Source organism: Aptenodytes forsteri, unplaced genomic scaffold, assembly GCF_000699145.1.
Source record: "Aptenodytes forsteri isolate BGI_AS27 unplaced genomic scaffold, ASM69914v1 Scaffold255, whole genome shotgun sequence".
Classification (NCBI taxonomy): domain Eukaryota; kingdom Metazoa; phylum Chordata; class Aves; order Sphenisciformes; family Spheniscidae; genus Aptenodytes; species Aptenodytes forsteri.
The window spans coordinates 2,403,697-2,417,298 of NW_008794888.1; the positions used below are offsets into that span (position 1 = coordinate 2,403,697).

The 13,602-nt window shown below is 37.4% G+C and overlaps 1 protein-coding gene across 1 annotated transcript in view; it reads left to right on the forward strand.

Annotated features, from left to right (window-relative positions):
- Positions 1 to 13,602, forward strand: part of KCNH7 (potassium voltage-gated channel subfamily H member 7) — a 264,891-nt gene that overhangs the window by 50,943 nt on the left and 200,346 nt on the right. The gene's annotated exons all lie outside the window — the stretch shown is intronic.

A 13,602-nucleotide genomic window follows, 5' to 3' on the forward strand; every position in this document is an offset into this window, starting at 1 on the left:
AATCTTTGCTGGCAGACAAAGATTGATTAATCTTTGCTTAAGACAAAGATAAGTGACATCTAAGGACAGAGGTGTACTGAGCAAAACTTCAAAGCTATTTTAAAAAATAGCTAGGCTTACCTTCTAGTTTCATACCCAGAAAAAAACAAAAGAGAGATATAACAGAAAAGTGAAATCTTCCTCTTTGCTACAACCTTGCTCCAGTGGCTAAGTCAGTCATTCAAAAATTAACCAAAAAAAAGTCACGGTTCGAAAGGCTTTTCAAAGTTCTCAAGTTGAGACCTTGCCGATACACGTGTCGCTCCACACGCATTGGTTGTTTGCTTCGTGTTGTTTTAGATTTCTCAAGTAATGGGAATTCCAGCTTGCCTAAAGCTGTTATTCTGTGGTCTAGCAGCTGTCAAAGAACACTTATAGCTGTGGGCACTGTTGGAATAAAGTGATGGGAAAAGAACATCCTAGAGCACAAGAGCTGAGAAAAGCAGATTAGAGTGAAGAAGAAAAGTGATAAAATATACTGGATGTTGGAAATAGAAACATGTACCAGGAAGAATGAAGATTAATGAAATATTTCCATAAACAAACATAATCTGTATAAACTGTAAAATCCCATAAGGGAGAAGCTACACATGGGAAACAAGAAAGCTTATCTTATTAAATCTTTGTTAAATATGAAATTCAATAGAAAGTTTCAGGCACTCGTGAATACCAAAGCATATAATTTTTTGCAACATTGCCTGTCTATTTAGACAAACTTTATAGTGAGCTCCACCGGAGAACGGGGGGGGGGGGGGGAGAGAGAAAAAAAAAAACTTCACAGTTGCTCTGGTTTCTCTTTGCTCCCGGTATGAACAGTTATCATTGTCCTTTCTGTTATACAACTTCAGTCCTTTACAAATGAAGAAGAGATGACCCAATGCAAAGTAGGAATTAACTGTTATTTTCCAGCAAATAGTACTTTGGGTTTCCTTATGAGGTTGATTATCTGAGAAGTGGAGTGTTTAAAACTTTTGCTAGATAAAAAAGCTGTCTCCATAGTTGGGTACTTGATATTCAATGCAAACTGGTACATTTTTCTTAGAATTTAAGTTTCAGTAATGTGTGAAATCATGTTTTAAATACAAAACAGACTTTATGACTACTTTTTCTCATCAAATACAGCAACTCTATGCCTGCATGTTATTTTTATGGTATGTATGTTTGCTGTATTGAAAACAGATCTAAAAATACAGTGTCTGTAAGAGGTATAGCATAGAGAGATGTAAATATGTTAATTGAAAGGCAAAAAGAATGCACGTATTTAGCTTGAGTAATACATTTTCATTATTGTAGTAATATATGCCAAAATACTGCTTTTACTGCACGGTGTATTAGTTATTACAGAGATATAAAGGCATCCTTAATCCATTTTAACAGGGGCCTGTAGGAGAACTGGATTTCTAAAAAGGAAGCTAAGGTATTATATCAAGGTCTATGACATTCTGAAAGGAAAAATAAAAACAAAAACAGAAGGCAGCTGTGGCGGTGTAATTTTATCTGCTTTTGGGAATGGACCAGAAATGAGTTTCAAGTGGTGGTGTGGTTTAACCCGGCAGGCAGCTAAACACCACATAGCCGTTTGCTCACACCCCTCCCCCCAGTGGGATGGGGGAGAGAATCGGGGAAAAAAAAAAAAGAGTAAAATTCATCGGTTGAGATAAAGACAGTTTAATAGGACAGAAAAGGAAGGGAAAATAATAATAATGTAATAGATGTAAGCACCACTTAGCAACAACTAAAACATCGGTGTGTTATCAACATTGTTCTCATACTAAATCCAAAACACAGCACTGTACCAGCTACTAGGAAGAAAATTAACTCTATCCCTGCCGAAACTAGGACAAGTGGGATTATGTGAGTGTCATTGGGCAGAGGGAAGGTTGTCTCAAAGATTAATCATTAGTTGAAATGGTTTCAAGAAGCTGGTGATGAAAAAGCTGTGCTTGTCTAACAGTCCAGATCAATTCAGCTTGTTAATGTGACTTAAATATCCAATGGACAGCAATCCCTAAGAAAAAAATAAACTATATTGCTGTCTGTATTAAGAATTTGTAGCTTGTGTCAGAACAAGGACAAAAGATCAATGAGGATTATGAACCTCCCCTGGCTCTTAAAATTATATGACAAAATTAAAGAAAGGTGATCTTATACTCTTGGGTACATAACACTCGTGCATCACTTAATCTTTTTAATGTAGAATGACTGTGTCTGTCCCTACAATACTGGACAAGTCTAATTCCACATCTCTATTGGCCCCTGGAAGGAGGATCACTACTTTTCTCAGAGAAAGGAAAGTAAAATCTAAAATATTACAAAATAACACTGACCTTTTTTCAAAATTAAGGGATCCTTTTCTTCTTTCTTTTGTTTATGTTCCCTTCCCTTTTCTCCAACTATTAACACAAACTTAGATAGATTATTTTTAAAAAGGGAAGTTCTGTCCATATTTTGAAACTGAGAGAATATTTTCATTTTAAACACTTCGTCAGAAAAAAATGGGAACATATGCTGATAACTTTAAATGGGTGTAATTTAGTTTCACTAACTTGTAGACTGAGGTAGAGCCAGTTCACATCAGTTGTCTTCATGATCTGTGCTTGAGAAAAGCTTGATCTCTGGCACATACAAGAGCTCTAGTTTGTCTAGAATCAGGATGTATCACAAAATTGAATGTTGCAGAATAAGCTACAGTAATTTATTATATCCTTAGCAAAGTTCCCATTGATCTTGGAAGGAGCAAAATATTGTGTTAGTGAGACACAGAAGGCACTGAAAACAACTACTGCTAGCTAAATAATGTACTGCAGTTGTATGTGTAAGTTTACAGCACATGTTCAAACTCATACTTAAAAACCTAACTTCAGCACTGTAAAGGCCTGCATTAACATTTTCGTCCAATAAAAGCACAGTATTTTGTATTTAAACTGTATGATACTACTTATCCACTGGGAGCATTTTTTAAAATAAAACTGAATAGGAACAGGAACGTGTTTCCTAGGCAGAAAAGTCACTCTCAAAGACAGCTTGAAACAATGAAACACTGTTCAGATGCTCACATAAATGAGTACACAGCCAGGCTAGGAAAGGTCAGATGCAGTTAGAGTACTATCCACTAATCATAGTTTGTTTCAGCAAGATGTGATGTGTTTGACTCAAATATTTGACTTGATCGTTAGCATTACTGCAAATGCAAGGACAAGCCTTTGTGTTTAAATAACGAAGGAAGATGCACAGCCTACTTTCTCATGTATTTTCCTGATTTACATTATTATCCCAGACTTTCTGGTGCATTTTCTTAACTAACAGGGTAACTTGTTCAGATCTCAAATATAAACACATAGTCTAAGCACTTGAGCACATAATTTATTTCCTTACATGATAATAAGACAATGATATTGTTCCAGTGAAAGCATATATTCTTGCATCCTTGTATGCTTAAAGAATGGAGTGATTTTCCACCCTATTTGACCTACAGTTTTCAACCTACAGCCTATACAGAAATGTGAAATGGCAAAATATTTAAATCAAGAAGAAAACCCCAACAAAAAGTAGATAAGAAATGTGAAAGGCAAGTCTCTTGACAGTTATGTTATTACAGAAGGCTGAAGTTTTCCACTGAGGGCTTGAAGTACCAATACTAGTGACATGAACACAGTTTCTTACTCTATTTTTGACAACTTATTTTCCGTCATAAAAAGGAATATTTTGACCAACGTTGCAGGAAGTCTGATGTATAGTGTCATTTTGAACTTGATGCTGTCATATGATACAGTCCAGTTCCCCTAGCCAGGGTACAACCCTCTTAAGAGAATTCCCATGATGCTCCACACCTTAGTCAAGCAACAATCCATGGTTCATTTTAGAAAACTTAACTCTTAAGGGTGATGGCTTCAGAAGTACAGAATGGAGTTCACCTTGTAACTCCTGTAAAGATCAGGAAATATGTGGCTTTGTTTTACTGAACAGAAAGTTATTTGTGGTGAACTTTGGGTGAAATGCAAAAGGAAGAGTTTAACTTTAGTCAATGTATATTAAATTTAAAACCACAAAATCCATTCACAAACAAGAAAAGTTTTGTATGGAAATGATCTCAAATCTTCTGCTTGTAAAGTTACTACAATGGAAACAAATTCAGTAACCATTTATAACATCAAACTTCTTGCTCTTCCTACAATCTCCATAAAACTACAAGAACATACTCTGAAGCTCCTTCTTCTCCTTGATTTGTATAATCCCACTGATTCCTCCAGAATTAATTCCTAATTTACATGAGTAAAACAAACAAAAAAAATCAGAAGAATCAAGATCTTCACTGAAGCATTTGAGAATCATCTGACAAGGACCATTTTTGACCATTAGATCCTTTAGGGATCTAACAGGGATTATTTTCAAGTTCCCCTCCCTCTCAGTTCCCTCTTCCCCCATTAGCCAAAATGCTCACCTTATAGATGGGAAGCCAAGGGTCCTAATTTCTGCCATGCCTAGCCTAGAAGAAAGTCTTGAATATGGTATTCTATGCTATTGAATATTTTAACTACTGTTATTAGTTGTTCTGCCATGGGTTTCTGTTGCTTCATTTTGCATCTTGCTTGAATCCTTCCTCCACATTTTCTTACAGAAGCATCAACAGCTTTCCAGCTCCTAGTCTGTAGAAAAGACCCTCCACAGGGAGCTTTCTGAAATAAGAACATTGCAGGACAACTACATTGTTTTCTTCACTAACCGAACTACATTTTTCCCAAGAATACTTTCACTGGATTTTTGTTTTCCTCCTGATAATGCCTTTTTAGATTGTAGCAGCTTTTCTGAGTCTAGATTTTTGTCAGCTTGACCCTTCCAGCTTACTGGGCCCAACTGTTTTTGTAATAAATCACTTTTTGCTTTTCAACAGCTTCCTTACTTCCAAGGCCTTTCGCTGGCTTTATTAAAAGTTGCAGAAGGTCAGTCTGAGCCATAGGCTCTCAATACTAAATCACACAAGATAAAAAAAAGACTCAAATATTTTACAATCAGCATTTGTAAGAAAAGAAAGTTTACTAACAAGTTTGTTTTCAAATTTCCATGTAACTCCAAAAGTGTCAAAATTTGAAAACATATAATCAAATCATAAGGTTGATCAAAACAGGGAAAACAAAATTTAAGAAGTTATAACAGTTAGTGGTAGCATTGGTAAAAATCAAGTTTTGCCTACCTGAATGAGATAGATACAAGTCCTTTGGGTTTTTATCACCGTATATATGCTGATAGAGCTAGTGATAAGTGGATTATCTCAGTCTGCAGCTTTTAAACAGTTACTGAGTCACTGTGGACTTACTGAAGTCAATTCATCTTTGATGTACTCACACTGCTTACAGCAGTATTCCAGCTTTTGATGCACCTGCTTGTGCAGCATGTCTTGTCTACTCCAGGTACTATACTAGAAAATCCTCCTCCACAGCAGAGGATATCTACAAGTATAGCTTTAGATCCTGAAGTGCAGATACCCTTTCTCCTGGCAAAGAGCATTACCCTCAAAGTATTTTTAACCAGTGCCACAAGTAAACAAAAGTTATCACAGCAAAGCTCTTTTCAGCTCCTGTAGGTACAGCTATACTAGGCCTTCTGCCAGTACACAATTATGTAATCAAAAGCCTTACCTAAAATTCTCCTGGCAAAAATTTAACACAGGTTTGACCCAAGAAAAGCATAAAGTTCCTGTTCTCAAGAACAGAAGGCACAATGCTTTAAAGTTTCCATAAAAAGGAAGATCAGATTCCAATAAAGGGAGTCCCAGAATCTCAGCCAGGAGAATCTGCACACAAAGGCCAGTTAAGGAAAAAACATTCTTCCCCAAACTCTTCTATATATGTATAACACAATCATTAGAAGGGTACATTACAGTATATTCTGCCAAACATGCATGAGATGAAGAGACCGATCAGCACAAGCTTGGACCACTTAGCTGTGGTCTGAATGGGGGGAAGCAAGCAGGAGACCTAAGCTGCCATTCCCTGCCTCCGCCACTGGTTTTGCCAGTTCTTGTCATACAGAGGAGAAATGGGCAGATGACATATTTCTAGCTGAGTCTTTAGGGATTCAGTTACTAAGGAAATTGTACGACAAGCAAGACAGTACAGATTTGGCCCTTGGTCCTTCCATATAGGCTCAGAAACACAAGACTGAAAATTTTCACCTAGTCAATTTTCACTTAGCTGGGGACTTGACTTTGCTGCTGGATTAGCTAGGCTGCTTTATCAGCTTCTGTCTCCTAGTTTATGAATGACAGTTTGAACAGTCTACATTGCCAACATAAGATTAGCATCCACAAGCCTCAGATTTATTTCAAGTTATTTAGATTAACATCCATGTGTCCTAGTTGTAGGATTTCAGACTGGCAAGCTGATCTAAACCAGATTTCTCCCTGCCCCCCAAATAAAAAATGTAGATCTGTCAAAAAATTAAGATAAAAAAATGCAGGTCAGTGCACAGTGTTGGTATATTAAAAAGGTTGAAAGAATGTAAAATGCATACAGTTCCCTAAGGGAACTGCAGAATTAAGAAATGCAGAAAATTAAAATGCAGAAAAATTTATATGAAGAGCCAACAAAAGCCATTGAGACTAAGAATAAATCTTAGATGCGCTGAAGTTATATTGCATGCACCCAAAAATAAGTCAGAGTTGATTCAAAAGGAAGTCTGAAGACTTATGTCTGCAGTACTTACAACATAGCCTGTAAATATTAAAATCCTATTAGTGGGAGTTGAAACAGTGAAAATTCTTAAAACCCAAATGCATGCTAGGTGTAGAAGGAAGAGTTGTCAAAAGAGACAAGATAATTAACATGTTGTGGAATTCAGAATAACTGCCTCATAACGGAGCACTGCTGACCTAGGGAGAGCTTAATCACAAAGTATCAGAAAATTAGGACAACAAGAAAAAACCCCCATGGAAATATTAGAGAAAGCAGCCTTGTTTTCTGTAACTGTAATGCTACAGCTGTTCTCTGTTGGATCTTTCTTCTAACCTGTTTTAAAGGTACACTGACAATTTGTTTAGACTCCAAAGTATATTGCCCACAAACAAGGGCAACATAAATCCCAAGCAGTTACTGTTTAGAAATGATGCTTTATACCTAGAATGGAAACAGACTGTAAAATGAATGTCAGTGTTAACTCCCAGTTCATGGGTGTTCAAATTGATTTTGAGGACTTGCAGAGCATAGCTATTTGGGGGTCCTATCTGATTTGATCGTATTGCCAGTGATGCAGGCTACATGTATTTAAAATGGTTGTTCACATCTTTTCAAGAATTGAAAAGATTGCAGCGTGCCCTACAATATTCTATTACTGTCAGAAATGTGGTAGGATACAAAGACATTAGATTTATACACGAAGAATGATAGATGTAATATTTAAGATTATTGCCATGTAGCAGAGTCCAAATATTCAGCAGTATTTCATTAACTTTCCAACTAGAAATGTATCTATAAATCCAGTTGTAATACTTGCACAAAACATCAGCTGCATTTAGTATTTGTGGATCACAAGATCCACCATGAAGATTTGGCCCTAAGTTCCTCCTCCTCCCCCATCCTCATTTCAAGATTTCAGTTATACTTTGTTAGAAAGCCCGTATCATCACCAAAAAATGATTAAACAGAACATACACTAAGAGGTAGACATACAAAACCCATCACAAATGTTAGAGTTTAAGAGAAGCAAATATTTAACTGAACAGGCAGACAGTTCCATGAGAACAACCACTCTGCAGATGGCTGACCAGCTGCAGGTCTATTTAATTCATGGCATACAGATGTTTGATTACACATTTGTTATGTAGGAGACCATTATGCAGCCAGGTGTTCACAGGGTCAGGTAATCAAACATTGTTTGATTATGAAGAATTCATAAAGTGTTATTATCACAGTGCTAAAGCAAGTACCATTATTCTTCTATTTGTCTGACTCTAATTGGAGCTCATTTTCCTTGAATTGCCACCATCACAATAATCAAAATTCTCTTGAAACATTGTGGCACAGGCATATTTCACACATTGAACCTACTATACATTCTTATGACATAATATTTGTAGCCGCTATGGAGAAGACAGGAAGAATGATAGTTTAGTGACATTACATAAGATCTTTTGCTTCTCTTCAGCTGAGAACTGGGAGGTCACCTTGGTGGAGGTGTTTCTGTAAGTTGCTTAATTCTTCAGGGACAAAATATGTAATAGAATTTCACTTCACATCTCAGACTTTCCATCTGAAAGTCAACTGATAAGTCAGGGAACAAACTAAGGCCCTCACAGTATTTATGGTTTGAGCTTTCCCCTCTATTTCAATATTTAATCTTTCAGTCTTGATTGAAAGAGACAAGTATGAGCCCAGAGCACTAAGAAAGACATTTCCTGGAGATTTACAAAAGCATATGAAAAACTGCCACCCTGAGATTTCATTAGTGGGCTACAGACACAACACTGAAATGAAATTCACACTTCAACTGCCTTTTGTTAGGATTCATCCTTCTGTAAGAGGTTTGTGGATGCTATCTCAAGCAACAGCATTCAGGATTTTCTCTACAGCAAAACTGAAAAAAAATTACTGTAAACATTGTTGAACCCTAACATTAAATATAGACTTTTTCCCTATTCTAGATTCCATTTTCCTTTGAAATCTCTCATGATCTGCTGGGCCCTCTCCCTGAAACCACTTGCCAATGGATCTTCCAATGTTAAGAATCCAAAGAAATTGCTATTAACTCACAGAATTTTAACCTCCTGCAGATCTGACTTTTCATCTTCAGCCTGAATGTTTCCCAGACTTGCTAACCTCCTCAAGAGCACCAAAGCTCACTCCCTTACACACTGTCCATTCCAGGAAGGTCCCACTAACCCTACTCTCCCTCTGCAATCAAAACTCCTACTCCCTGCCCAAAAATCAAATGCTACCCTTCTGTGGCCTTTTAAACAAAAGCCTGACTCTTTTCCAGGTGGTCCTGATAACGAAATTTACTGGCACAGTTCCAGATGCACTTGTCGGGACTTACTAAGCCTTTTGGTTCCTTGCACTCCCTCTTCTTAAGTGGAGATTTATTCATCTTACTACTGAAGTTACTATTGGGAAGTTACTATTGACTCTCTAAGAATGAGAGATGGGAAGGAATTAGAAAAGGAATCAAGTAGCAAAATAGTAAAAATCAGTATGGGAAGGAATTAGAAAAGGAATCAAGTAGCAAAGTAGTAAAAATCAGTGGTCTCCTATACTATCTCAACTTGTCAGTTTACACACAATGCATGGAATAACATTTAAAAACTTTTTTTTTTTTTTTTTGCATTAGGCCATAATATCAGGACAATTATTGTGTTTTCATAAAAAATTTCAGAAACCTTTAGACATCATGGAATACTGTGTCCAGTTCTGGGCTCCTGAGCACAGGAAAGACACAGGCATACTGGAGTGTGTCCAGAGAAGAGCCACAAAGATGGTTAAGGATTGAAGCATCTGACATACAAGGAGAGGCTGAGAAAGCTGAGACCACTTAGCCTGAAGAAAAGGCTCAGGGGGATCTTATCAATGTGTATCTTATCAAATACCTGATGGGTGGCGTAAAGGAGAGTTAGCCAGACTCTCCTCAGTGATAAGACAAGAGGCAACAGGCACAAATTGAAACACATTACATCCCATCTGAACAGAAGAAAAAACTTTTTTACTGGGAGGGCGATCAAGCACAGGAACAGGTTGCCCAGAGAGGCTGTGGGGTTTCCTTCCTCTTTGGAGATACTCAAAACCCAACTGGGCAATGTCCTGAGCAACCTGCTCTTGCTGACCCTGCTCGAGCAGAGGAGTTGGACTAGAAGATCTCGTGTGCACCCTTCTAACCTTAACCATTCTGTGGTTTCGTCATTCTCTGATCATGTACCACCAAACACTGAGGGCCTGTGAAGACATTTCCCCAGAATCACCAACTATTTAATTATATATAGTCCTTCCAAGCCCTTCTTCTAAATATACACACTTTTCACACAGTGACTATACACATCCACATTATCTAGTTCTTCACAGTGACTATTTTTGCTGGCATTTCAAGTCATGCTACAGGTCCACTGGAGCACCAGAGACTCTGGTGTGTAAGATCAGCTTGTGTGCTGCTGTGCTTATAACAATGAGAAGAATAGTGAGCTATTGGAAATTAATGTTAATGCATTTGTTCCATTGTCTTCTCCTTTCTTGTCATATCTATGCACATATGTAAAATCTGAGTTAAAGCACTGCATACAACAAAATAAGTAACATTCATATCCATAGGATAATATTTAATAAATATAAACATCTCACATGCAACTCAAATATAGCTTCAAGAACAAAAGCACCTGTTGTCCTAAGGATTCAAAGGCATTTGGTAATTCAGCTTGAACCAAACTTTTTATTTCCCTATTCTTACTGGCAAAAAATCACTGATCCAAAGTCCACTGAAATCGCTGTCTTTTGATTTGACTCCAGCAAGTTTTGCAGAAATGAGAAAGATCTTTTAAAACAACTAGCGTACAAATTACTACCATAGATGGCCAGAGAAAGTGTTAATTATGTATTAAAAAAAGAATGAGAAATGAGAAATTCTGCAAACTCTCTGCAAGGCAGCCTTTGTAATCATTGCACTACTTCTATTTCAAGGGTTGCTCTGTGACATATATAAGACATAATTATGAAAGTAATAAAAATGGTCTCAATGTACATTGGTAGAATTAGGTACGTGAGGTAGAAAAACCTGATATAAAACAGAACCATTAAAACGATCAGTGTAATAGCTTCTGTCGACCTAAAAGGCTCTGCCATTTCTTATGACGCCCAAATACTTGAATCATGCATTAACTTACTGATCCCATAGCCTGTTGGTTCCCATCACCTCTGGAATCATGGAGATGCGAGATAAGAGCTAAAAAGAAGTTGCCTAACAGGAAGACATAAAGCCTATAAGTAGAGCGTATATTACTAGTTCTCTAAGGTAAGGATGCTCGGTTTAGATCCTAAACTTACTTAGTAAGTAACCTAACTAATTTAGTAACCTAAAACTCACTACAACTATCAAAGCCTATTAAGTACTCAAGGTTGGATTGAGAATCTCATGAGATGAGGTATTCTGAGAAAACCCTGATACTTCTGATTTCACTAAGAAAATGAACTATAAAGACATTTTTTCTTGACAGAACTGCTTTGCATTTTCCTGTCAGTGTATGGACCAAAATTAGAAGTGAAAATTAATTTACCAGATACATGGAGCATTGAAAGGTTTGATGTTCAGATGTTTTAAGAAAATAAAAAAAAAGGTGATTCTTGGTACCCTCAAAGTGCAGTACTTTATAGTATTCTGTTTTCCAATGTCTCTAGTTCTGTTTTTGTACTACAATGCATTTTTGCTATTAAGATCAGAAGGCATTTGCTTTCAGATCTCTTTAACTTTGCAGAATATAGTCACGCTTAGCTAATGAGAAGTAACTAGCTAACTGATTTGAAGTTAGCTAATTGCAGCCAGGCATTTTATGTATCTTTGGGACTAGGATGATCTGGAAGCCAACTGCTTCCATGTGGTTTCCATACATTCTCAATGTGGAATAAGGCTTGTCAGAACATGTCTGCTTTAAGGTACTCGTACGAAAAGCTTCTATCAGCATGTCAAGATTAGTGAAATGCTAGTAGGGTGTGACTGACTCGTGTTTGTGACCAAATTACTTGGTCATTTCTAGCTAAGGTCTATCTAAAGTCTATTGGTCTATTGGTCTATCAAAGGAAAATTGGCATGACTTTGCTGAGATTTGATTCATTCAGTTCATCATTCTCATACAGCAATTCTGTGCATCACAGAGAATTACCAGTTTACAGCTCACTTTTTCAATCACATCTTATGAACTAGAACAAGAAACAATTCTTACTGTTTCTTTCCAATCTATGAGCTTGAAATTTAAGCTCTGAGTCTATTTCATTATGTTCTATTTGCTGGTATACAATCTGCCTCCTGTTACAATAAACTGTACTAACAGCCTTCAAATCAGTGAAACATCACCTGCACACCACTCCCTTTAGATTATATTCTTCCATGGAGACTAGGGAAACCTTCTTCTTCTGCAGGTACTGTGTTAGGCAGAGCTGGGCTCCATGGGGAAACACTGAAGACGGAATATGGTATGCTGTTCTATCACTCCAAAAATGAGCAGCATAGGTCTCTGGCAAGCTTGTGCTGCCAGTTGTGGGAATGGATAGGTCTCATGGCCAAGAAAGCTGCTGAGTGTTTGTCGTGGTTTGCCCCCAGTCAGCAACCAAGCACCACACAGCCGCTCGCTCACCCTCCCCACCCCCCGGTGGAATGGGGGAGAGACTCAGAAGAGCAAAAGTACGAAAACTCATAGGTTGAGATAAGAACTGTTTAATACTTGAAATAAAATAATAATAATAGCAATAATAATAATAATAAATTGTAATGGAATGTAAAACAACAACAGAGAGAGAGAGAGAAACAAAAACCCAGGGAAAGAAAAAAAAACAAGTGATGCAACCGCTCACCACCCGCCAACCAATGCCCAGTAGGTTGAGCTGTTTAATACTTGAAATAAAATAATAATAAATAATAATAATAATAAATTAAATTCGAGAGAGAGAGAGAGAGAGAGAGAAAACCTGGGGGACAACAACTAAAACATCAGTGTGTTATCACATTATTCTCATGCTAAACCCAAAACACAGCACTGTACCAGCTACTAGGAAGAAAATAAACTCTATCCCAGCCGAAACCAGGTTTTATTTTTGAATACTGAGATTGTCTCCCCTGCAAGACAAAGGGAAATATTCTATACAGGTATAACTCTTGAAGCAATAGCTTCAATTACTCTAGGCTAGATAGGATTTTAAATTGGAAGTTGGGATAAGCACAAAACTGGGCAGGATAATCTCTTCCAGTTTTTGGACCAGTGCCTATGACCATGCTCTTATTACTACCATTATTGATCCCTTTTTCTACTATCAGTAGTACTGTTTCTAGGGTAGTTATCTGTTCACTGCTCTGTAGTTTTGTTATGTTTGGAAAAGTGTAGAAAAGATTTCATAGCCTTACATATGAGCTTTTCTGAAAAGCCCAAAGGTTATGATTAGTGCAAAAGTGCTTTGAATAATGAATGTCCATTCTTTTGTCCTTTTTTATGCATGTAATCTAAACTACATGACAACCCTCCTGATAGTTGTCAAGAGTAGCAGTGAGGCCCTGTCAATCGGTGTATGACTTGTGACTGTTTTCTAAGCAGCAACAGACAAAGCAAAACCTACAGTGACAGTATTGGCAGTAGTGGCAGTAGCCAACAGCTCTTAGTATTTTAAACATGACTAAAAATATCCACCAATTCAGAGAATGATATAAATGGCCTTGCAGTAGACCACATAAGCCGACATTATTTTTCACCAACAGGTATAGAGAGGGGAAGCACTGAAAGCAAATTCAGGTAGGATATATCTGCAAGCTGTCATGGTTTAACCTCAGCCGGCAACTGAGCACCACACAGCCGCTCCCTCATCCTCCCCCCCCCCCCCCCCGCGGGCG